Source organism: Callithrix jacchus, chromosome X, assembly GCF_049354715.1.
Source record: "Callithrix jacchus isolate 240 chromosome X, calJac240_pri, whole genome shotgun sequence".
Taxonomy (NCBI): domain Eukaryota; kingdom Metazoa; phylum Chordata; class Mammalia; order Primates; family Cebidae; genus Callithrix; species Callithrix jacchus.
This window is the reverse complement of record NC_133524.1, coordinates 45,407,173-45,434,291: the sequence shown is the minus strand read 5'-3', so window position 1 is coordinate 45,434,291 and position 27,119 is coordinate 45,407,173. Positions and strand designations below refer to the sequence as shown.

The 27,119-nt window shown below is 42.4% G+C and overlaps 1 non-coding gene across 1 annotated transcript; it reads left to right on the top strand.

Moving 5' to 3' along the window:
• The first annotated feature begins 21,047 nt into the window (after positions 1-21,047).
• LOC144581260 (U6 spliceosomal RNA) lies at positions 21,048-21,154 on the top strand. The gene has a single exon (XR_013531839.1). It is a non-coding gene; the product is annotated as a U6 spliceosomal RNA (small nuclear RNA).
• Positions 21,155-27,119: the final 5,965 nt, after the last annotated feature.

Sequence of the window (27,119 nt, the reverse complement as noted above, 5' to 3'; positions counted from 1 at the left end):
CGGTAGGTATTGTTGACGGCTGGCCCATATCTTTTACAGGGGTGGCATCCCTATTCTCCAGCTGCTATAGATGTTGGTTGCTAAAAGCTCACAGCTTCTTCCTTTTCTAGGGACCTGCTACTGGCTGACAGTTGCTGCCTGACGTAGAGATGTCTTGAAAGTTACACACACTAATGATTGTTTCTTTTGCTGTACAGAAGCTCTGACGTTTAATTAGATCCCATTTCTCCATCTTGGCTTTTGTTGCCATTGCTTTTGGTGTTTTAGTCAAGAAGACCTGGGAGAGGAGCATCACACACTGGGGTCAGTTGAGGAGGGTTTGGGGAGGGACAGCAGGGGGTGGGGAGGGTGGGGAGGAATAACATGGGGAGAAATGCTGGATATAGATAAAGTGGGAATGGAGGCAGCAAACCACCTGGTTATGTATGCACCTATGTAACAACCCTGCATGATCTGCACATGTACCTCAGAACTTAAAGTACAATAACAAAAAAAAAAAAAAAAGAAAGTTACACACACTTCTGGGGAAAGTCCTTGGCCAATGACTAACAGATGCATGGGTATAAGAGCCCAGCCTTCTTGTCTCTGGACAAGACAATTTCTGTGGTGCAGTTTTCACTCAAGAGCTCCTTGTGGGATCAGGCTGAGACCAGGCTTCTAAACCCACATTTTGCTTTTAGCTCCTTCCCCTGCCATCCTGCTTCCCTTGCTCCCCTGCAGGTTTCTCCTGAGAACATTTCCTCAATAAGTCATCTGTACAGAGTCCCTGTCTCAGCCTCTGTTTCTAGGAAGCACAGTCTAAGACAAATGATGTGCCCACATGTGATTTTTATATATTTTGTAGATATTGCTCAATTGCCCTCCATAGAGACTGTACCAATTTAGGCTCATCCTAGCAATGTAGGAAAGTGTTAAGGAAAACCTTATCATCCAAATTGCTCTCAAATATTACTGAAACTGCTGGGCATGGTGGCATGTGGCATGTGTCAGCCTCCTTGGGACGTTGAGGTTGAAGGATCACTTGAGGTCAGGAGTTCGAGATCGTAGTGAGTTGTGACAGTGCCTGTGAATAGCCACTGCACTCCAGCAAGAGCAACACTGTGACTCTGTTTCTTAGATAAGTAAGTAAATACAATTTAAAAAAACGTTAATGAAACCATGAATCTATGCTGCATCTGATTTTGGTGATGGGACATTTGGTGTAGTGTACCCATACCCTTTTTAAAATTTGTTTGTTTCCAGAGGAACAGGGATATGTGTCTGCTTAAATAAGTTATGTTTCCATCTCAACAGGCATGTGGGAACTGACCACATGGCCTTTCTACTTGCTGTGGGTGTCACGGAGTGTTGAAAGTAGATGGTGGGGAGTGCCATGGGAAAGGGGTGGATTAGACAGGCTTAGTATATTTTAGGATATAATAGGGTATAAGGACTAGTATCTCAGGTTTTTAATTTTTTCTGAAATCTTGACAAAGCATGGAATACCTAGATGAAAAGAAAGCATTTGAGACCCATAAGGGAGATTCTGCTTCTGGGTCCAAACTTGATCAAGGCCACATGGTTTGCAGAAGCCAGGGTCAGCCTGCTTTGGGCTTTGGGGTCTGGTAGACTGTGGATCCAATCCCAGCTCTGCCACCTTCTAGTTCTGTGATCTTACCTTTCCGAGTCTCAGTTGCATTTTCAGTTAAACAGTAATATTAATACCTATCTTGGAAAAGTTATTATGATGATTTGATGTGTTAGTCCCTGCTAGGGGTTCTGTAAATGGTATTGAAAAGGTAGTAGTAGGAATGGTGGTTATTATTGGTGGAGGATCCGCATGGATTATCATCATAATCCATGAAAGGTTTCACTGCTAGGGAAGTAGTTTTAGTGCAGAAGAAGGAAGCCTGGGAGAAGGGGTCCTGGTCTTCGCGTGCCAACAGCCCCAATTTTCACCACATCTTCACATTGTCCTATTCCACTACACTAACAAAGATCCCTACATCCTTCTCCCCGCCCCCCACCCCCACCTCCACCTCACCCGTTGCCTCCATCTCTCAGTACACCCAGGGGCTTCTGAAAACAGCCAATAAAAAAAAGCTGGAACATTCGGGCAGCAGGATTTTCTCTTCGGGCAAATGCTCAGAAATCTAATTACTCGTACCCAAGAGGAAGAACGAACTCCCTATATGGCAAAGGGTTTTGATGGTGAGAAGTTTCCCCATTTCCACTGAGGACAACATAATAGAAAACAGAAAAAAGCTGGAGCAGAAGGAATTGGGATGGACTTAAGCAAACTCTTCCCAGACCCTCAGTGGTAGGAGATTCCATTCTGGGAGCACATTGCCTCTGGGTTTATTTATTTATTTATTATTTTATTTATTTTTTGGGACTGAGTTTCGCTCTTGTTACCCAGGCTGGAGTGCAATGGCACGATCTCGGCTCACCTCAACCTCCGCCTCCTGGGTTCAGGCAATTCTCCTGCCTCAGCTTCCTGAGTAGCTGGGATTACAGGCACGTGCCACCATGCCCAGCTAATTTTTTGTATTTTTCGTAGAGACGGGGTTTCACCATGTTGACCAGGATGGTCTCGATCTGTTGACCTCGTGATCCACCCCCCTCGGCCTCCCAAAGTGCTGGGATTACAGGCTTGAGCCACCGCGCCCGGCGCCTCTGGGTTTATTTGAGTGTAGTTCAGCTTTAAACTTCCGCATTGGCTTTGCATTGTCTAAGCCACCCAAAGGAATCCCTGCACATAATACAAAATGCACACATTAACAACAAAACCCAGGATTGTTTTTTTCCAGAACCCTCTTTATGCTTAAACTCATTTTGGGGGAAAGTTTCAAATTATCTTCTTTCATTATCTTCCCCACTGCTAGCCTGCTCTTAAGTGTTGATGTTGTATAATGGGCCATGAGCAAGTTTATTTGCTTATTTGTTTTGGTGGAGGAAGGGGAATTTTTTGAAAAAAGAAAATTGGAACATTTGTTTAAGAAAAGTTTAGCTTGAAAGAGCTAACAGAGAAATCTGTTATGAAAAAAACCCAAGAAAACCAGATCTGTTTTGAGCCTTTCATGTTAGATAATAATTTGAGAGTACATCTTCATGTCTTATAAAGTAATCATTGCACAAATTATTTATCCTGTTTCCTAGAATAAAGAATCCCTTGGTACTTCACGCTTTAGAGAACTTGAAGATGCAGATTAGGAATAAAGTATCCTCCTAATTTTTTTTTCTTCAGCAATAGGGAAGGCAGATTGGGTAAGGGCACACATAGCACACGGAGAATTCACCAGGATCCAGGCAGCCAAGGCATACAACTCCAAGTGTTAGATAAAGTGAACTCCAAGTTTCTCTTTAAATAATCAGTATGTCAGTATGTTCAGCTCTCTTATTCTTTAATTCTCCATTTTGAAGTTTAACTTCCTGATTCTCTTCTCCCCCTTGCCTCTAGTTTTGGAAAACAACTTTCCCACCAGTTCTAATCAGTAGTTCACAACTGTTCCTCTGGTCACCTGCTCTGACCTGTTCCGTAATTGTCCTTCCCACAAAACTACCCACCCCACCACTCCCCCTCCTACCCCCGCTCTCTTTAATATAGCCAATTGGATTTAGACTAGACTGTGCAGGCCAACACTAGACAATGTTGAGTGACACAGCAATAGGGGCTACCTGCATCAGGAATAAGAACCCCTTCCCCTCCCTTGTCTACGTGTGCACTCAATATTACTCCATCTATGAGACACACCCTTCTATAGAAGTAAATTGCCTTGCTGAGGAAATTTATATTAGAGTGCTACTTCTTTTGTGGCACCAATACTTTATATACAACACAAGGGATGCTGTTACATTGTCTTCTATATGAATGGCACCTCCTGGAATCCAACAGTGCAACCGTTAAGCCCTGGAGCTGCACATCATTTGGAAGGGTCCATATTTTGCTTCCATATGCCACTTCTGGGGTCTTGCCTCATCTAGTGTCCTTAGCTAGGGAGCATTATCTACAGTCCAAGTTACCCCAGCAACAAATTGAGGTCGGTATTATCAGAACAGAAGCTGGCACCCAAACCCAGTTTAAGATACCCTCCTTTCTCTGAGCACTACTGTGGTGTGAGAGAGTGATTAAGGCTGGCCTTTGTATGGAGGTACTCACAGCACAGAGGTGACCCAACTAGGACAGTCGATTTTGGTTCTGTGGTCTGCAGGTTTGGTGATCATATTTTTTTTCAACAAAAACCAGGACAAATGGTCTGGGAAAGAATTATTCATGGTTTTTGGATATATTTAAAAGGAATGTTACACATAGCTTTTAGTTATTTTCATGTCAAATCATTGTGTAGAAAAGAATGAAACCATGAAATTGATGTCCCAAGAATTTTAATGTAGGCCCACTACCTATAACTTGAATAGCTACCATTTAATGAGGAATTATTATCAAAGTTTCAAATTAAGTGCTTTACAAAATTATCTCATCTTTTCCTCAGGACAACTCTAGGAAGTGGGCAGCATTAATACATTTTATAGAGAAGATAACTGAGGTTCCCAGATGAGAGGTAGCTCGCCAAGATTACATAGCTAGTAAGTGCTAGAGCTGACATTCTCTCAGCTGGTGGAACCCATTGTTTTCAATGATATGACTTTGTACCATCTCTCCCATTTAACGGAGGCTTTTCACTCTTTATTGGTAAGTTTTACTCTTTTATCTGATTCTTATATACAGCAAAAGGCTGTTAGCTCCATTAAGCCTAGAGATTTGCAACTTTCTCTTGTTGGTAGAGAATAAGATATTTCCTATCCAATTTAGTGTAGGACAACAAACATTTATTGAGTGTCTATGTGATACCAGACACTGACTTAGTGGTTATGGAATACAAAGATAAATAAATATCAATGCTGCACTGTTCCTGCCCTCAAGATGTGTGAAATGAAGGGAAAAGACAAGCACACACAAATAACTATAGCAAAAGGCCAACTGGAATAGGTGACATATTTGAGAAGCTGACTGCCAAGAGTGTTTAAAGAAGGTAGAAATTCCTGCTAGAGAGGCTTCCTACAGGAAATGTCATTTAATTAGGGCACCGGAAGTTTGTGGAGCTATCATGATTGCTATGATTGTGTAATAATTTACCCCAAAACTTAGTGGTGTTGAACAGTCATTTCAGCTTGCTCACAATTTTACGTTCAGGAATTCGGGAATTGCTCGCAATTTTAAGTTCAGGATTGCACGACACCATGAAGGTCTCAGTTGAGCAGATGTTGCTGCTTGGGGTGCTTTTTATTTTTTTGTGAGACAGAGTTTTGCTCTGTCACCAGGCGCCAGGCTGGAGTGCAGTGATGAAATCTCGGCTCACTGCAACCTCCACCTCCCAGGTTCAAGCAGTTCTCCTGCCTCAGCCTCCTGAGTAGCTGGGACTACAGGCACATGCCACCACGCCCTGCTAATTTTTTGCATTTTTAGTAGAGACAGGGTTTCACCATGTTGGCCAGGATTGTCTCCATCTCTTGCCCTCATGATCTGCCTGCCTCAGCCTCCCAAAGTGCTGGGATTACAGGCATGAGCTGCTTGGGGTGTCTTAAGTGATTGCGATCAGGTGTCCTCTGAAGACTCAAGTGGCTGAGTGTCCGAGATGGCACACTGACAGCAACTGTCAGCCATGAGCTATACTGAGCTGCTGTGCCAACTGGAGTGCTTACACATGGCCCCTTTGGCATGGTGGTCTCAGGCAAAAGTTGCTTGGACTTTTCTGACCTAGCCTTGGAAATCAAGTAGCCTCACTTCTGCCGCATTCTACTGGAAATGAGAGAGTCACAAAGGCCAGCTCCGATTCGAAAGGAGGGACCATAGGCCCCACCTCTCAATGGGAGGATGGTCAAAGTCACGTTGTAGGAGAATGTGGGATGGGAGATACTGTTGCAGCCATCCTTGGAAAATACAGTCTGCCACAAAGATGTGATAGGTAGAAGTGTGGACAAAAGGACTTTGAGTTCGTTAAGACTGCAGGAGTATGGCAGGGAGATGTTCAAAGTGTGTTTGAGGAATGGCAGGTTACCTGGGATAGCGGGGATGAGGAGTATAAGGAAAGCAGGAGATAAACTGGGAAACTTATTTTGGGTCTTGTCCGTAGAGGGCTCTGAAAGCCAGAATACTGGGTCTGGATTTTATTGAGAGGCAATTTAGTGATGAGATTAAGAGCATGGCTTTGAAGTCAGCTAGAATGCTTTCCTCATCTTCCCTTTATTAGCTGTGCGACCTTAAGTGAATTCCTCACCCTTCCTGCAGCTCAGTGTTCTTCCCTCCAAAAGGGGGAAAATTCTAACTTTGTTGCAGTTTTACTCCACAGGATAAGATAACGAATGTACATCACTTAGTATATAGTAAAGGGTGGCTATTATTATTATCACTCTGATAGTAATAAGGTAGCCAATGAGAGTTTCTCAGGAAGAGAAACATGATCATATCTGTCACTCAGAAAGATACCAGCAGGTAGCTAATAGACCTAAAGTTAGGAAGACAAGTTAGGAGGAAGTAACATCTACCTAGAAGTCAAGAGAGCCTGGTGACTGGGGAGAACTTGGAATGATGAGACATTGAGGAGATAGAGGCTTTATTTGGTGCTCACTGGCCACAAGGATAAGAGAACCCTCTTAGGGTAGAGGTCAGAGGTCAGAGTGGCATGCAGATCCTCTTGATGGGGTGTTGGGAAGAGGCAGCATTTCTGCTATCTAGGATTGCTCTTGCAATCCACGTAAAGACATGTCTTCGCCAAGGTCTTAAAAGCAGAACCCTAGATGGCAATTTTTGGGCAAGTGTTTATTGAGGGAGTGTTCTGAAGAGAACAGAGTGAGGGAAGAGGACTGTAAGAGAAGAAAGCCCTTAGAAAAGGAGAGCATCAGCCAGGCGTGGTGGCTCACACCTGTAATCCCAGCACTTTGAGAGGTGGAGGTGGGCGGATCACGAGGTCAAGAGATTGAGACAATCCTGGCCAACATGGTGAAACCCCGTATCTACTAAAAATACAAAAAAATTAGCTGGGCGTGGTGGCGCACGCCTGTAGTCCCAGCTACCCAGGAGGCTGAGGCAGGAGAATTGCTTGAACCCGGGAGGCAGAGGTTGCGCCACTGCACTCCAGCCTGGCGCCTGGTGATGGAGTGAGACTCTGTCTCAAAAAAAAAAAAAAAAAAAGGAGAGCGTCCCACCTGGAGACTAGCTTCAGCCAGATCCTGCTGGGAACTCTGCAACTTGATTGCAGGACACTATCAGTCATGCCTTGAGGCAAGGGCCTGCTTTTCTACCGGGGGAACCAGTCAGTCATTGACTTTGGTCAGCCTTGGGGTAGTAGGGTAGGGTGTAATCTCTGTTGCCAGATGCTTCCGTTTGGCCAAGAGCAATTCTCTGGAGAACAGCAGCTGTGAGCTCTCAGCAACCACCATTCCTGGCAGCTGGGGAACGAGTGTACTGGCCCGGAAAAGAGGATTTGGATGAGGTACCAACAGTATTCATGATAAGGATCTAAGCATTGCTATCACTCTGCCAGACCCCTTCCCTATCCGAGCCAGTGCGACTGGTCTGCTGAGCACGCTTACAGTCATTATAGAAACGTCCTTTAGGTTGCAACCTGTGATAATAACTAATGTCTTGTGTTTAGGAAGTCATTTTTTCTTCTTAAAAAATCCTAGGGTATGTCATTGTGCACGTGTAGACTGCTGTAATGGAGGCCAGGTGAGTCTGCATAGCCTCTTGGCTTGCATTTAGCAGGGGTGGAGGAAAGGGGGAAGAGAGAGAGAGAGAGGGAGAGGGAGAGAAAGTAAGAAGTGGGAGAGGCACAGAGAACAGACAACACACAGAGATGTGCACTGCATTATGTTTACTGAAGAAATTTCCCCCTCATAATATATGTACCTCTCAAAGGACCTAGCAGGCGCTGTTATTTCATCTCTGGTTCTGTGATCTCCTGTGCCATGCACACTGGATGTGATCGAGATTAGGCAAATCATTGTTTTCTTTTAAATGGGAGACTTCTAAAGCAATCTCTAAATGTATCGCATGATAAATTTAACTTTTCACATAGATGTTGTTTGCTTCTTTAAAATCAATATAAATGATTAAATGGGACTATCATATATAAGATAAATGATTATAAATTGATATATAACCAGTATAAATGATTAAATGGGAATCTTTCAAAGTAAACACACACACATACACACCAAGTCTTTAGATGAATGGGTGGGCTACCTACCACAAGACATCTCCCACTTCCCTTTTATTATTAGAGGCAAACACAAAACTGAATCAACACCATCAAGGGTTTGCCCACTTGGAAAAAATATTGCATTCCAGAGTAGTAAAAAATGTATACGACTCAGGAAAATTGTATTTGTTTTCTATAAGATTCATGGAACGGTAATAGTCGTTATTTTCTACCCTCATTCCAGCTTTCCAGCACTCACAGTCCTTCTAGAAGCACATCTTCTGTGCGTTTTGTAAAGTGGTCCCCTTTGGGTTATCCTTCGGGAAGTCCTCCTACTGAACCGAGCCCACCTATTTACTGGAAGCCCGCATGGCTCTACCATTTTCTTTGGAAGCCCTGGTTCACGTAGGTAGGTCCTCCTCAATTTCAGAAGGAAAGAAAATATTCATGAAAACCACTCACACACTACCACTATTTCAGTACTAGACAGATAACTGTGTAAGAATGAGCTACTGGCGGTCAGAGTTATGTTTTGACCAGATGACTACAAATAAATGTTTTCCAAATATGTGTCAGATGCCACTGCATTGAGTAAGCTAATGAAGTCCTAAAGACGAAATGCTAGTGGATTATCTTAGTTCCTGCTTCTATAAAGCACCACAACTTGGTAGCTTATAAACAACATGTATTTCCACAGTTCTGGAGGCTGGGATGTCCAAGATTAAGGTGCTGGCAGATTTGGTGACTGGTGAGGGCCAGTTTCCTGATTTGTAGGTAGCTGTCTTCTCCCTATGTCCTCACATGGGTGAAAGGACTAGCTAGCTTTCTGGGGGTCTCCTTATAAGGGCACTAATCCCATGACAGCAGAGCTCCCATGACTTAATCACTTCCCCCAAACCCTCCCTTCTAACACCATCACCTTGAGGGTTAGGATTTCAACATACGAGTTTTGTGGAGGACATAAGCATTCTGGCTATTGCACAGGTTTTCTCACTTCTATCAAGGTTAATACTCAAGATGAGCATGTTCTGTATGTATTTATAATAAAAAAAATCACTCAGCCAGGCATGGTGACTCACGCCTGTAATCCTAGCACTTTGGCAGGCCAAGCGGGCTAATCACGAGGTTAGGAGACTGAGACCAGCCTGACCAACATGGTGAAACCCTGTATCTACTAAAAATACAAAAATTAGCCAGGCGTGGTGGTATGCACCTGTAATTCCAGCTACTCAGGAGTCTGAGGCAGGAGAATCGCTTGAACACGGGAGGCAGAGGTTGCAGTGAGCCGAGACTGTACCATGACACTCCAGCCTGTGCAACACAGTGAGACTCCCTCTCAAAAAAAAAAAAAAGTCACTCTTTGTTATCTGATGTATAATGAAAAGACGACTTTGAAAACCCATATTTATAGTGACAAGAGATTTTGGACAAGTTTCTGAGCCTCAGATTCTGTCTCGCAAGTGATAATGTTTGTTAGGCCCATCACATAGTGTCACTGGGAGCATCTGAGAAGATGTAGATGAAGTGAAATTGAACATCACTCACAAACTCCTGAGTGATGTTCAAATATTGGAAACTAGGAAACATTAAATAATTGTACATTTAAAAGTGTTCTTTTATTCCATTATATAGAAAATACATACTCATAACAAAAAATACAGAGAGTGAGAGGGAAAATCAATTACAGGATTTAAGGTATTATTAGATTAAAAGTGGATTGAGTTGGATGCTGTAGTGGATTGAATTGTAGCCCCTGAAAAGACATGTACAAGTCCCTACCCCCTGTGGATATGACCTTATTTGGGAAAAGGGCCTTTGCATATGTAATTAAGGATATCAAGATGAGATTATCCCAGATTTACTGGATAGACCCTAAATCCAATGACAGGTGCTTTTATAAGAAGAGGAAAGTGTAGGGGAAGGTCATGTGAAGACAGAGATTGAAGGGATGTGTCTAGAAGCCAAGGAATGCAAGCAACCACCAGAAAGCTGGAAGAGGTAAGGAATGACTCCGTCCTAGAGACTCCAGATGGGGGATGGCCCTGCTACCACCTTGATTGCTGACTTCTGGCCTCCAGAACCGTGAGAGAATATATTTCTGTTGTTTTAAGCTGCTAAATTTGTGTTAATTTGTTATAGGAGCCCTAGGAAAAAGATACAGATGCCCACCATAAAGAAAGACCGACAAATTTTATTATGCCGGAGAATGAGCACAGCCTTGAAAGAGAGAAACGTGTGGTTTTTCCATCCTTTTTAAAGGGGCACGGTCTCTTTAAATGGACAGAAGCAAAACAGCACTAGAAATGATAACAAAGGCAAGTTAGAAGAAGGAAAGTAATTACAGCAACTAATACAGATTGAGTCAGTTGATTGGGTGTATCTTGTAGTAAGAAAAGAGTTGACTGGGCACGGTGACTCATGCCTGTAATCCCAGCACTCTGGGAGGCCAAGGCAGGTGGATCACGAGGTCAGGAGATTGAGATCATCCTGGCTAACATGGTGAAACCCCACCTCCACTAAAAATACAAAAAATCAGCCAGGCATGGTGGTGCACGCCTGTAGCCCCAGCTACTCAGGAGGCTGAGGCAGGAGAATTGCTTGAACCCGGGAGGCGAAGGGTGTAGTGAGCCGAGATGGCGCCATTGCAGTCCAGCCTGGGTGACAGAGCGAGACTCCTTCTCAAAAAGAAAAAGAAAAAAAAAGACTCTTGGCCTCAAGTTAAGTATATAAGCATTTCTTCTTTACCTTATTTTATTTTGTTTTATTTCATTTACACCAGTGTCACTTGCCAGCAATTTGTCTTTAAAGTGGTGCATGGTTGGGAGGCTGAGGCAGGAGTATCGCTTGAGCCCAGGAGTTTGCGACTGCAGTGAACTATGATGATGCCACCATACACCAGCCTGGGTGACCGAGTGAGACCCTGGGTCTAAGAAAGAAAGAAAGAAATAATAAAAATAAAAGTAAGAAAATAAAGTGGAGCACGGGACTAAAAAGAAGAAAGGGATTAGGAATGGTAATACTTAAGGGATAGAGAAAAAAGCACCTAATTGATTCAGAATTTACACCACCTCGGCTCAGCCTTCATCTGTCCTTTCTTTTGACTTTGCATTTAGTTATGTTTAAACAGTTTAATAAAGAGATTGATTCTTATCAAGTAAAGTTGGAAAAAACACATTGTTTAATTTGGGCTAGTCTGGGCAAAGTTCTTGGCTATTTGAGCAATCTTAATGTGGTACTTGGCACCTATAGCTTAATCAAAGCCCAAGCATATAATATGGATTTTCTATGTCCTAGGACTGACCTTTTCTCCAGAGGATTTTTATAAGAATTTCCTGCCCAAGCAGATGTCAGCTTAATTCGAAGTCTGCCTGGTTCCTATCTTGCCTAGCCCATCTCCCTTAAATTCATATTTTCTATTCACTTGACACGTGTCTAGGGTTGTTTTATTTTTAAAAAGAATAACTAACACCAGCTATCTCTAGGCACTCATGTTTTTATACACACCATTTGATTCTTGTGATGATTTTGAGAGGTGTCTATTATCATTTTCATTTTATGTATGAGGAAACCAAGGAACTGTGACCCTGAAGGTACAATGTGATGAACGGAAATCAGACAGAGCTGAATTAGATTTCTGGCTCCATATTCACAAATAGCTGTGTGACTGTGGTTGGATAAATGGCATAAATTCTTTTGCTAAGCCTCGGCAGTCTTGTATGTAAAATGGGGCAATACTCCATTTTTTGGTATTTTAAGCAGCTTTTAATTTTCACTTCTTATTTTAATGTTTGAAATTGAATTGTGTTTATAATTGATTATGTGTTTTTTTTCTTTTTTGAGACAGGATCTCTCTCTGCCACCCAGGCTGTGATGCAGTGGCGTGATCTCAGCTCACTGCAGCCTCGACCTCTTAGATGTAAGCCATCCTTTCACCTCGGCCTTCCCAGTAACTGGGACTACAGGCACATGCCACATTAGGCTAACTTAATTTTTTTAAAAAATAGAGACGGGGTCTCGCTATGTTTCGCAGGCTGATCTGGAACTCCTGGCAACAAGCAGCCCTCCTGCCTTGGCCTCCCAAAGTGTTGGGACTACAGGCATGAGCTACTGCACCTGGGGGCTTATGTCCTGTAAAGCATTACCCTATAAAACTATTATTAAATTGATTACGTGTCTTGCCACTGGTAGCGTTTGATAAAAGGAATTTAATGATACATCCCCTCCAAAGTTCTCCTAAAGGTTAAAGCACTTGGTACACATTTAGCTCAAGAAATGGCATTATTACTTCTCATTAACTTCGCCATGGGCTGCATTACTAGCAAGTGGCAAAACCTCAATTGGAATCAAGTTGGTAACTGCAGCTACAGAATTCCTTCTCTTCTGGCCCAATTTCTAGCCTCAAACAGTGAGGGGACAAGCTCCTTATATTAGCTGGGAGTTGGTCCCTCATGTCATGGCCCAGACTCCTTGATTCTCACAACTCTGCCTGCTCTTCTAACTCTACTATCTTCCTCAGGCACAAATCATGTGAACCCATCAGCATTTAAAATTTGACATTTTAATCCTTAAACCAATGCACACAGGACTTTCGTAATTATAATTTGTTTTACTAAGTTGTCATATTGCCTTCTGGATATGGCACTTCTGGTATAACAGGAACCAGGTAAAACATAAAACAGACTAAAAAGCAAACAGAAAGGTAGGTATTAAAAGTGTTGAAATGAAGTCAAGCCATTAGCCTATTCCAACATTCCGTTTCAGTGTGTGTTTTTTTCATGTCTCCCAGAAAGAATCAACAGTTCATTATTGTGCTATGATTGGTGCCTATGCTACCCTGCCTGCTGAAAGGGACCCTGAGCTGGGGAGGGGAGTGGGGCCAAGAATTACAACCATAAATTTGGTGTAGTTGACACCTCTCATTATTATTGTTGTTGTTTTCATTTGCTTGCCTATCATCCAATCTTCATTCTTTTCCATTGGAGCTCTGCCCTTCCTCAGGACTTATGATCTGTTGGGGAGCAGGACTCATCCTAGAGATGGTTGAGAATCCCAAGCTTGGACAATCGGCACATTTCATCCCTTTGGCCACTATGTTTGGTTTAGGAATTAGCAACTAACTTACTTTTTATTTATTTATTTTTGCTTAAAAGTTCATCTTTGCTAATGGCTATCAAGATCAATTGGTGGTTGGAAGACCCCTAGTAGCCACAGGCCAACATTGGAGCTAAACTCTTAATGAGGCATTGACAATGATAGTTTTTCAGGGTCTCCCAGTACCATCAAGGAAGAGGCTGGCTCTGATGTCCTGACCCCTTAAGCCAGGCAGATATTTTCATTGAGCTTACTGTGGTACCACAAATTAATAACCTTGTTAAAACCGTACCATTCCCTCTTTTTGAATCTAGTGTTCATCAGCCAATTATTTTAACTTAATTCAACCTTACTTTAGTGGGAAGGGAGTACAGAAAGCAGATGACCCTGGTGCTCTGGGAGGTATATGGTATGGTAAGTATAAATGAATAAACTCATGGTCTCATTTGTAAGTGAGCCTCCTATAAATTTGATTATCACGAGCCAAGCCAACTGATGACCTCAACTGGCGCTAATTTAACACATTTAAATTTTGGAACCTACCTGCAAATTTGAAAAATCACACCCAAAACAGAAATGGTTAACAGCAAGAACCACCATAAAGATTCCTTAAAACACCAAATTTTAAAATGACCTATTTGTTGTTATTTTATTTTCCTTCCTTCCTTCTTCCTTCCTTCCCTCATTTCTTTTTCCTTCCTTCCATTGCTTTTTCCCTCCCTCCCTCCCTCCCTCCCTCCCTCCCTCCCTCCCTCCCTCCCTCCCTCCCTCCCTCCCTCCCTCCTTCCTTCCTTCCTTCCTTCCTTCCTTCCTTCCTTCCTTCCTTCCTTCCTTCTTTTTTTTCAGACAGAGTCTTGCTCTGTTGCAATGGCACCATCTTGGCTCACTGCAACCTCCGCCTCCCAGGTTCAAGCCATTCTCATGCCTTAACCTTTCCAGTAGCTAGGATTACAGGCTCCTGCCACCACGCCTGGCTAATTTTTTGTATTTTTAGTAGAGACAGGATTTCACCATGTTGGCCAGGCTGGTCTCAAACTCCTGACCTCAGGTGATCCACTTGCCTCGGCCTCCCAAAGTGCTGGGATTATAGGCATAAGCTACCGCGCCTGGCCTGTTACGAAGTAGAATTGGTGTTTGTTCTATGTTCTGGATACATTGTGTGGGTGATCATTGAGAGTTTTGGGACCGATTGGTTTGGACACTTCACAAGTCTTCAGCCATCAAACTTTTTGATTCTTTGTGTGGTTGCTGAGATATTAGCTATGAAAAGTGGACCACCAGCACAGCCTTAGAAAAACGTTTTAAGATGTTACTTGATAAAGTGATTCAGTCTTTCAGAAAGCTTGCATGCATCTATGACTATCCAGGTAAGGCATTAGGTTCTAGAGAAAGGGATGGAAAGTTGAAGGAATGTCCAATTAAAAAAATATGGCATATTGCAGCATATTCAAGATAAAGAATGTCCTTTAGAGAATATTATTTTTCATTAAAACTTGATATTCCTATGTGAACTGGAAATAAGTAAACTATTAATAGACTTGCTAGGGTTTTTACTTATTAAGTATAACGAACACTGAATATCTACTATTATACAGCATGGGTTAAGTAAATGTTCCTTTTTACACAATGTAAGTGCAAGATACTGTCAAAGTAATTTCATAATCATTTCAAAAGCCAGATAAAGGCACTTGCCATAAAGGTTGTAATGTTTTTTAAATGTCAGAGCAGTAACTGAACAATTATAAGAGTTAGGGCACATTTTGTTATTAATTTGTCACTCTTACTATGACATTAACTTCCTTCCTCAAATTGCTTGTCTGCCATTTTTCCAATTCCAACTGCGTGAGGAGCTTCACAATGGACATTGCTTCATTGTCCTTCCTTCCTTCCTTCCTTCCTTCCTTCCTTCCTTCCTTCCTTCCTTCCTTCCTTCCTTCCTTTCTTTCCTTCCTTCCTTCCTTTCTTTCTTTTTCTTTTTCTTTCTTTCTTTCCTTCCTTCCTTCTTTCCTTCCTTCCTTTCTTCCTTTTCTTTCTCAATAGTTAAAAAGAAAACCATGTAAGTTAAGCACAAGTACTTTTTTGTAAAGATAATTTTCAAATGATGAAAAGCAAATGTTTTATTTGACTCTTACCCAATCTTACTTCTCTTTCCAGAAGTTATACTGCATATCCACTTCCAGCCCCTTCTCTATGCATTTATGAAAAAATATGTGCATATATCAGTGTATGGTTCTATTTCTGGCATGTGTGTTTATACATTGGATCATAGTGTATATACTGCTTTGCAACTTGCTTTTTTCACTTAATGAGATGTGTTAGGGATCTTCCCATATCAGTACATGTAGATTTTATTCATACAGTCATTCAACAAATATTTATTGAGCACAATTGTGGATTTTATCGTGGCTCAGCAAACATTCACTCTCCTTTCCCCAGCTCCCCAGGGGAGGAGTGTATTTCCCTTTGCCATTTATGTGCAGCTTGTTCATGTGAGTTGGTTAGGCCAAGGGAATGGAAGTGGCGGAAAGGACAGTGTGCCAGATCGTAGCAGAAGCTTGCAGAATCATGGCAAGTTCTGCTAGCCTTCTTGGGCTCCTGCTGTCCACTAAAAAAATTATATGTCCCCCATGTTCTTCAGCTGAGTCCCTTGCTTAGAAAGACACATGGAGCAGACCTGGACCGACCCCACAGCCTGGACAAGAGTTGCTTCTGTTCACTATAGAGCCATGAGCAAGAAATAAATGTTTGCTGCTGTAAGCCATGGAGAGTTTGGGAGTTTTGTAACTCAGCATGGTCCCAGCCAAAGCTGATTGGTACAAACACCTGCCATTTGCCAGGTATTGTTCTAAATGCTAGGAAAACAACAAAAATCCCTGATCATATGGAACTTCCATTGTGTCTAGTCTGTTTTCATGCTATAAAGACATAGCTGAGGCTGGGTAACTTATAAAGAAAAGATGTTTAATTGGCTCACTATTCTGCAGGCTCTACATGAAGCACAGCACTGGCAGCTGCTTCTGGTGAGGGCCTTAGGAACCTTACAGTCATGTCAGCAAGTGAAGGAAGAGCAGGCACATCACATGGTGAGAGTGGAAACAAGAGAATGAGGAGGTCCTAGACTCTTTAAGACAACCAGATCTCCTGTGAAGTAACTGAGCTATTAACTCACTCATTACCAAGAAGCTGGCACTAAGCCATTCATGAGAGATCTACCCACATGACCCAAACATCTCCCACCAGGCCCTACCTCCAACACTGGGGGAACCATATTTTTTTTCTTCCCTTCTCTTTTTTGTTTTTGGAGACAGGATGTATTAGTCCATTTTTGTGCTGCTGATAAAGACACACGCAAGACTGGGCAATTTACCAAAGAAAGAGGTTTATTGGACTTGCAGTTCCACAAGGCTGGGGAGGCTTCACAATCATGGTGGAAGGCAAGAAGGAGCAAGTCACATCTTATGTGGATGGCAGCAGATAAAAAGAGAGTTTGTGCAGGGCAACTCTCGTTTTTAACACCAACAGATCTCATGAGATCCATTCACTATCATGAGAACAGCGCAGGAAAGATTCACCCCCATAATTCAATTGTCTCCCACTGGGTCCCTCCCACAACATGTGGGAATTATGGGAGCTACAAGATGAGATTTGGATGGGGTCACAGAGCCAAATCATATCACAGGGTCTCACTCAATCACCCAGGCTGGAGTGCAGTGGCATGATCTCAGCACACTACAGCTTTGGCACCCTGGGCTTAAGTGATTCTTGTGCCTTGGCCTCCCAAGTAGCTGGTACTACAGATGTGCACCACCACGCCCAGCTAATTTTTTGTATTTTTTTAGAGACAGGGTTTCACCATGTTGCCTAGACTGGCCTCAAACTCCTGGCCACCTGCCTTGGCCTCCCAAAGTGCTGGGATTACAGGTATGAGCCACTGTACTCCGCAGGTTCACATTTCAACATGAGATTTGGAGGGGACAAACATTGAAGTCATATCACATTGAAAGGCAGGGTAGTATTCTATGGAACAGTGGACCATGGTAAGGCATCGTCCCTTTTTCAATCTCATCGGTCTTTTGTAGAAAATGCTTAGCATGCAACGTCTGTGCGTCCTCCATCCTTCTGCCATCTCCATCCCCTCCTTCCCATTGCCACTGCTACCTGTTCATTCGTCCCCTTTCCACTTTCCGTCTTGACCGTGGAGCCGGTAAAAATTAGCCCTTTCTCTAGGTTCTCCCCACCCTTAGATGGCCCCATGCATTGTGATGCCACAACTTCTAGCCATCACCTTGCCTCACACAAGAAACCCTTTCTCCTTACTTAAAAGACACAATGTCGGGCCTTCAACGTCCACCCCTCCCAACTTTCCAACCTCATTCTTTCCTAACTCTTGCACTCTCATGTTTGGCTAGATCAACCTGCTTACTTCCCAGGGCACACACCCTACAGTGGGCTACAGTGGTGAGCCCTCCAGAATACCCCTTTAGGACTGAGACACTCACTCCCCAGCTGCTGTGAGTGTTAGTGGATGATGGCTTGCATTTGAGTTCCTCTGTGGGGATTGCTGTCAGCGGAGGAGAACCACCTCATCCAAAATTCACATTCCTTTGTCTATACCCACTGACTGGTCAAGGGGAGGGGCTATAAAGACCTGCCCCCCTGCCTTGTCTCTGAATAGTTAATCCATGGAATTGGCTAAGGCCTTTTCTTTTTTGAAGATGTTGAAGCCCTATAACTTTCTCTGCAAAATTCTGCTTCCTTTACACTCACAGGGGTTGATCCAAAGTATACTCCCTAATACATTTTTCTTTTTTCTTCATGGCCTTCTCCAAGAATCACCTATTTCATAGCGTTTTCCCTGACTCATCAGCCCAGAAGACCTTACTCTCCCTTTGAATCCTTACTAGAAACAATTTTTTTTTGTGAGGTGGAGTTTCGCTCTTGCCCAGGCAGCAGTGTAATGGTGTGATTTTGGCTCACTGCAACCTCCGCCTCCCGGGTTCAAGCAATTCTCCTGCCTCAGCCTCCCGAGTAGCTGGGATTACAGGCATGCGCCACCACACCTGGCTAATTTCGTATTTTTGGTAGAGATGGGGTTTCTCCATGTTGGTCAGGCTGATCTCGAACTCCCAACCTCAGGTGATCCGCCTGCCTCAGCCTCCCAAAGTGCTGTGATTACAGGCATGAGCCACTGCCCCCTGCCAAGCAGCACTCTTTTCATACTTCTGTTGTGGCACTATGGGAGCTGGCAGGTTGAAAGGGAAAGAGCCTGCACTTTGGAGCCAAGCAGGCTGGGATTCCTCCACTTGCTAGTTGTGTGGCCATGGCCTCTGCAGTTTTTCTCATCAGTAAGGTAGGATTACAAAATGGTGACTTCATAAGATTGTTGTGAGCATTAAATGAGATCATAGAGACAAAAGTGCCTCCCACATAGGGGGTGCCCAAATTCAAGATCTTTCTATATTTTTCTTTCTTCTGTTCTTTACTATATCTTGTATCTTTATTGATTATATTAGTCATTTGTTGGCTTGTCTCATCTGCAGATAGGCGTTGTAAGGGCTGGAATGTGCCTTGCTTATCTTTTTAAAAAACTTTTATTTTAGCTTGGGGGATACATGTGCAGGTTTGTTATACAGGTAAACTTGTGTCATGGGGGTTTGTTGTACAGATTAGTCACCTAGGTACTAAGCCTAGTACCCAATGGTTATTTTTTCTAATGCTCTTGCTCTTTTCACCCTCCACCCTCCAATAGGCCCCAGTGTATGTTGTTCCCCTCTATGTATCCATAAGTTTTCATCATTTGGCTCCCTCTTATAAGTGAGAACTTGTGGAATTTGGTTTTCCATTTCTGCATTGTTTACTAAGGATAATGGCCTCCAGTTCCATCTACGTTCCTGTAAAAGATATAATCTCATTATTTTTTATGGCTGCATAGTATTCCATGGTGTATGTGTACCACATTTTCTTTACCCAGTCTATCATTGATGGGCATTTAGATCAGTTCCATGTCTTTGCTACTGTGAATAGTGTTGAAATAAACATTCACGTGCATGTGTCTTTATGGTGGAATGATTTATAGTCCTCTGGTTATATAGACAGTAATGAGATTCCTGGGTTGAATGGTAGTTCTGCTTTTAGCTTCTTAAGGAAGCACCACACTGCTTTCCATAATGGTTGAACTAATGTATACTGCCACCAACAGTGTATAAGTGTTCCCTTTTCTCCACAACTTCATCAGCATCTGTTATTTTTTGACTTCTTAGTAATAGCTATTCTGAGTGGTATGAGATGGCATCTCATTGTGGTTTTCATTTGCATTTCTTAATATCAGTAATATTGAGCTTTTCTTCGTATACTTGTTGGCCATATGTATATCTTCTTTTTTTTGAGACAGAGTTTCGCTCTTGTTACCCAGGCTGGAGTGCAATGGCACGATCTTGGCTCACTGCAACCTCTGCCTCCTGGGTTCAGGCAATTCTCCTGCCTCAGCCTCCTGAGTAGCTGGGATTACAGGCACGTGCCACCACGCCCAGGTAATTTTTCATATTTTTAGTTTCACCATGTTGACTAGGATGGTCTCAATCTCTTGACCTTGTGATCCACCCGCCTCAGCCTCCCAAAGTGCTAGGATTACAGGCGTGAGCCACCGCGCTCGGCTGTATGTATATCTTCTTTTGAAAAGTGTCTGTTCATGTCCTTTGCCCACTTTTTAATGGGGTTGTTTTTCTCTTGTAAATTTGCTTAAAATTCCTTATAAATGCTGAATGTTAAACCTTTGTCAGATGCATAATTTGCAAACTTTTTCTCCCATTCTGTAGGTTGTCCGTTAACTCTGTTGATAGTTTCTTTTGCTGTGTAGAAGCTCTTTAGTTTGATTAGATCCCATTTCTCAATGTTTGCTTTTGTTGTGTTTGCTTTTGGCATCTTCATTATGAAATCTTTGCCCATTCCTGTGTCCAGGATGGTATTGCCTAGGTTGTCTTCCAGTGTTTTTATAGTTTTGTGTTTTACAATTAAGTCTTTAATTCATCTTGAGTTGATTTTTGTATATGCTGTGAGGAGGGGTCCAGTTTCAATCTTCTGCATTTGTCTAACCAGTTATCCCAGCACCATTAATTGAATGGCAAGTCCTTTCTCCATTGCTTGTTTTTGTCACCTTGCTTATCTTCGGATTCACATAGTGCTTAACACAAAGAGCTTAATGAATGTTGTTGAACTTCTCTAGTGTTCTATAGCACCTAGGGTGACTATTATAATTAGCAACAATTTATTGACTATTTTCAAATAGGAAAAAGAACAGATTTTTTTGTTGGTTTGGTTTTTGAGACGAAGTCTTGCTCTGTCACCTAGGCTAGAGTGCAGTGGCAGGACCTCAGCTCACTGCAACCTCAGACTCTCAGGTTCAAGTGATTCTCCTGCTTCAGCCTTCTGAGTAGCTGGGACTACAGGCATGTGCCACCATGCCAAGCTTACTTTTTTTTTTTTGTATTTTTAGTAGAGATGGGGTTTCACCATGTTGGCTAGGCTGGTCTCAAACTCCTGACCTCAGGTGATCCACCTGCCTCGGCTTCCCAAAGTGCTGGGATTATGGGTGTAAGCCACCACACCTGGCCAAGAACAGATTTTGAATATACTCAATACAAAAAATGATAAATGTTTGAGGTGATGGATATGCCAGTTACCCTGACTTGATCATTACATATTATATACATATATCAAAATACCACATGTACCTCAAAATATGTATAATTACTACACATCAATTAAAAATATATAAAATCAGTTCTCACTTTGGCAGCACATATACTAAAATTTGAATGATACGGAGAAGATTTGCATAGCCCCTGCGCAAGGATGACATGCAAATTTGTAAAGTGTTCCATATTTTTAGACGACCCCATTGTCTCAGCCCCAAATATCCTTAAACTGATAAGCAGCTTTAGCAAAGTCTCAGTACACAAAATCAATGTGCAGAAATCACAAGCATAATTATACGCCAATAACAGACTTAAAGAGAGCCAAATCAAGAATGAACTGCCATTCACACTTGCTATAAAGAGAATAAAATACCTAGGAATACAACTAACAAAGGATGTAAGGACCTCTTCAAGGAGAACTATAAACCACTGCTCAAGGAAATAAGAGAGGACACAAACAGATGGAAAAATATTCCATGCTCATGGTTAGGAAAAATCAATATCATGAAAATGGCCATACTGCCCAAAGTAATTTACAGATTCAATGTTATCCCCATCAAGCTACCTATGACCTTCTTCACAGTACTGGAAAAAACCAACTTAAACTTCATATGGAACCAAAAGAGAGCCCGCATAGCCAAGACAATTCTAAGCAAAAAGAACAAAGCTGGAGGCATTGTGCTACCTGACTTCAAACTGTACTATAAGGCTACAGTAATCAAAACAGCATGGTACTGGTACCAAAACAGAGATATAGACCAATGGAACAGAATGGAGGCCTTGGAGGCAACACCACACATCTACAACCATCTGATCTTTGACAAAGCTGACAAAAACAAGCAATGGGGAAAGGATTCCCTGTTTAATAAATGGTGTTGGGAAAACTGGCTAGCCATGTGCAGAAAACAGAAACTGGACCCCTTCCTGACACCTTACACTAAAATTAACTCCAGATGGATTAAAGACTTAAACATAAGACCTAATACCATGAAAACCCTAGAAGAAAACCTAGGCAAAACCATTCAGGAGATAGGCATAAACAAGGACTTCATGACTAAAACTCCAAAAGCAATGGCAACAAAAGCCAAAATAAACATATGGGACCTAATTAAACTTAAGAGCTTCTACACAGCAGAAAAACCAATCATTAGAGTGAACCAGCAAGCAACAGAATGGGAAAAAATTTTGCAATCTACCCATCTGACAAAGGGCTGATATCCAGAATCTACAAAGAACTAAAACAGATTTACAAGAAAAAAACAAACAAACCCATTCAAAAGTGGGTGAAGGATATGAACAGACACTTTTCAAAAGAAGACATTTATGAGGCCAACAAACATATGAAAAAATGCTCATCCTCACTGGTCATTAGAGAAATGCAAATCAAAACCACATTGAGATACCATCTGACGCCAGTTAGAATGGTGATCACTAAAAAATCTGGAGACAACTGATGCTGGAGAGGATGTGGAGAAATACGAACACTTTTACACTGTTGGTTGAAGTGTAAATTAGTTCAAGCATTGTGGAAGACAGTGTGGCGATTCCTCAAGGACCTAGAAATAGAAATTCCATTTGACCCAGAAATCCCATTACTGGGTATATAACCAAAGGATTATAAATCATTGTGTTATAAAGACACATGTACATATATGTTCATAGTGGCACTGTTTACAAAAGCAAAGACCTGGAACCTACCCAAATGCCCATTGATGATAGACTGGACAAGGAAAATGTGGCATGTATATACCATGGAATACTATGCAGCCATAAAAAACAATGAGTTTGTGTCCTTTGTAGGGACATGGATGAATCTGGAAACCATCATTCTCAGCAAACTGACACAAGAACAGAAAATCAAACCCTGCATGTTCTCACTGATAGGTAGGTGTTGAACAATGAGAACACATGGACACAGGGAGGGAAGCATTAAACACACTGGCGTCTGTTGGGGAGTACCAGGAGAGGGACAGCAGGGGGTAGGGAGGTTGGGGAGGGATAACATGGGGAGAAATGACAGATATAGGTGACGGGGATGGAGGCAGCAAACCACATTGCCATGTAGGTACCTATGCAACAATCCTGCATGATCTGCTCATGTACCCCAGAACCTAAAGTGCAATAATACAATAATATGTATATATATACACACACACACTACAACTAATAATAAAAGCAAAAAAATGTTGTTGAACTCAATACTACTTTGGGACAAACCCTTCTAGTTTGTTTTTGGAACCAAGAATTTCCATGTTGTATCTCATAATCCATGAATTTATCATGCAAATAAAGGAGTCCACAATGCCTATTTATGAATTCTCAATAGCAACTGTAATTGAAAAGAGTTCTGACAGCCCTTGGGCTGGCCTTGTCTTTCTCTGCAAGCACCATATGGGAACCCAGGCTGCAAACAAAGATACGCTTAGGGTGTTTGAAATTAGATAACAGCTAAGGAATTCCAAAGCAAGCCACACACATTGGTGTTCCTGTGATTAAAGCTTATTTTAATCTAATTTTTTTCTATGACCATAGTTGAGTATTCTAAAATAATCTTGAATGTTAACACTGGGGCTGAGTGTGGTGGCTCATGCCTTTAATCCCAGCACTTTGGGAGGCTGAGGCGGGTGGATCACTGGAGGTCAGGAGTTCAAGACCAGCCTGGCCAACATGGTGAAACCCTGTCTCCACTAAAAATACAAAAATTTGTTGGGCGTAGTGGCAGCTGCGTGTAATCCCAGCTACTCAGGAGACTGAGGCAGGAAAATTGCTGGAACCTGGGAGGCAGAGGTTGCAGTGAGCCGAGATCACGCCATTGCACTCCAGCCTGGGCGACAAGAGTGAAACTCCGTCTCAAAAAAAAAAAAAGCACCGGGGCAAACAGTGACCAAGTTAGCATAGTGACTTAGCATATGTGCAAGACGTGTTTCTTAAATGAATAAATGAATAGGTGAATGGATGTGGCTGGGTGATGGGTGAAGTTCTGTAGAAGGCATACTTTCATCTCCTCAGACACACTTCAGTCACCTTTGGGGAAAACTGAAGGGAGCTGGACCTCTTTCCTATTTGTATATGTTTCCTATATGTATCTTTCCTCTTTGCTGGGGTAAGATAAATGGTGCCTCTTGTGTCTGACAGTATCATTTTGAAGGGGAGCACATATGATGATAATGATGTGGTATGGGAAAGGAACTTAATTTAAAACCCCAGGAAAGTTTTAAGTCCAAGTTTCTTTTCTTGTAATTTTTTTTTGAAATGAAGTCTTGCTCTTTTGCCCAGGCTGGAGTGCAGTGGTGCGATCTCAGCTCACTGCAACCTCTACCTCCCAGGTTCAAGTGATTCTCGATGCCTCAGACTTCTGAGTAGGTGGAATTACAGGCATGCGCCACCATGCTCAACTAATTTTTTGTATTTTTAGTAGAGACAAGGTTTCACCGTGTTAGCCATGATGGTCTCGATCTCCTGACCTCGTGATCCACCCGCCTCAGCCTCCCAAAGTTCTGGGATTATAGGTGTGAGCCACTGCACCCGGCTTTTTAAAATTTTTAGTTAAAAAATTTTTTTTTTATGTAGAGATAGGATCACACTATGTTGCCCAGGCTGGTCTTGAATTTCTGGGTCAAGAAATTGCCTAGTACTTGCCTTGGCCTCCCGAAGTACTGGGATTGTAGGTGTGAGTCACTGTGCTTGGCTTCCAAGTTTCTTAATAAGCATTAATAACCCATGTCATATGTTGGGTTCCCTGTGATGCAAACTCTAAGACTGAGTTAGTGTCCAGGATGTTTATTAAGAAGAGCACTTGGAATCAACACTGTGGAAGGGAGAGGAAGGAAGCAGAATTTGGTGGTAACTGTAGTAGAGAGAGGAAGTGGGACAACATGGGCAAATATATGAGTGTCCAGAGGTTGAGTGTTTGGGATGTGGCTATTGAAGGACTGGATGGGAGAAAGCAGGAGGCAGGAGGCAGCATACCCTGCCTTGTCTCTATATTCTGCTTTGCACAAGGCTGATGAACATAGATATTTCAAATAACTGAAAATGATGTCTCAACAGAAGCCTCTTTATGTGGAATTGGCTGCTGTTGCCAAGCCAGGATGAGCTGAGGATGGTAAATGAAGCAGAGCATGAGCTGAGGATGTAGACCACTCAGAGAGGCATGTCCTTGGTAAAAGAGAAAATTTGTCCTGTATACGTCTGTGCAAAGAACACTCCTGTATTAGATCTTGTGGTTGCAAATGATAGAGGCCCAACTGGAGCTATCTTAGAGAAAAAGGAGGATTTATTGGCTCTTGTAGAAAACCCGGTAAAGAGAGAAGTGCAGCTGGCTTCTAGGAGGACCGGGACAAAGGCTGGTCTCCTATTAGCATGGAGAATGAAGCTTTCTTTGTGTCAACTGCCCTCTTTCAGGGGCCTTATTATAAGACTGGCCCACCAATAACAGAAACTGCTAACTCTCATCTGTCCAAATTTCTTTCATCCAATTCATAAAACACATATCCATGTAACACCTATAACATTACAGACACTTTTCTAGGTGTTGGAAATAGTAGGAGAAGAAATGCAATAAAATAAACTCTTTATATTCTAGAGGAGAAAATTCAGACAGTAAACAAAAGTAAAGAGAAATATTTTACAGGGTGTTAGAAAGTAGTAAGTGCTATGGAAAATAAAAATCAAGCATAAGGCCAGGCATGGTGGCTCATGCCTATAATCCCAACACTTTGAAAGCCAGAGGCTGGCAGATCACTTGAGCCCAGGAGTTTGAGACCAGCCCGGGTAACGTGGGGAAACCCCTCTCTACAAAAAAATACAAAAATTAGCTGGGTGTTGTGGCTCATGCCTGTAGTCCCAGCTAGTTGGGAGGCTGAGGTGGGAGAATCTCTTGAGCCGAGGAGGTCGAGGCTGCAGTGAGCCATGATTGTGCCACTGCACTCCAATCTGGGTGACGGAGTGAGACCCTGTCTCAAAACCAAAACAAAAACAAAAGGAAAAAAAAAAAAAAAGAAGCATAGAGGAGGCACAGGAAGTGCCAGGTGGGGAGTTGCAATTTAAATCGAGTAGTCAGGGTGGGCCTTACTAGGAAGATGACATTTGAACCAAGACCTGTAAGAAGAGAGGGAGGGAGCCATGCAAATAACTGAGGGAAAAGGACTGACGTCAGGGAGAACAGCAAGTGCAAAGGACATGAGCTAGGTATGTACTTGGCATCTGCGAGGAAAAGCAATGGGTCTAAGGCTAAAGAGGAGTGAGCAAAGACACGAGGCCAGGGAGGTAAGAGAATGCGGGGCAGATTCTCTAGAGCTTTGTGAGTCATAGCAAAGACTTTGACTTTGACTTAGAGTGTGAGATAGATAACCGCTAGAGGGTTTTGCCTGGAGGAGTGACATTATCTGATTTACATTCACCTCTGGCTTCTGTGCTGAGAGTGAGCTGTAGAGAGGCAAGGGTAGAAGTAGGGAGACCAGTTAGGTACTTACTACAATCATTCAAGGGAGATATGATGGTGCCTTAGACCAGGTTGAGTCAGTTTTGCTGTCTAAGAGAGGTTGATTTTGTCAAGTTCCACGTAAAAGGAGAATGAAACCTATGGGGTCATGTGGGTCACATGGGCACAGGTATGACTGGTTACCGCATTGTGAGCACTTAGGTGGAACGGGAGAAGGGATAGTTTATATAAAATGTGGGGAGCTGTTTCTAGAAGGGAAGAGAAAGCAGCAGATCACAATAGCTGTCTATTTCAGGTATTGTTTACTCAAGGCTGCTTTGAAATTACAGAAGCATTCTTCTGCCTTTGACTGAATAGATCTGGGAAAAATTCTCTTCCTATAACTCACACAATATATTCCACTGCATCCATGGGCTAGTTTGCTGCCAAATCAAGCTAAGGTTTTTGTGAAGAACCGAGCTGTGAGTGGATTTCATCCTGACACGTCTTTTAGAGTTCTTGACTTCCCTCCTAGAGAAGTTCTCTTTGTTGAAATATAGCTTACTCAATTCCTCATTACTGTCACAACAAATGACTTAAATGGCTCCATATGCATGTGCCTAGTTTTCTCAGAAACTACCTCTTTAGAATGCCACCCTGATTCTCTGAAAAGAGAATGTGTGACAAACATTACAATATTTATGTTATCTTATCTTCCGAGTGACTCTTCAAAAT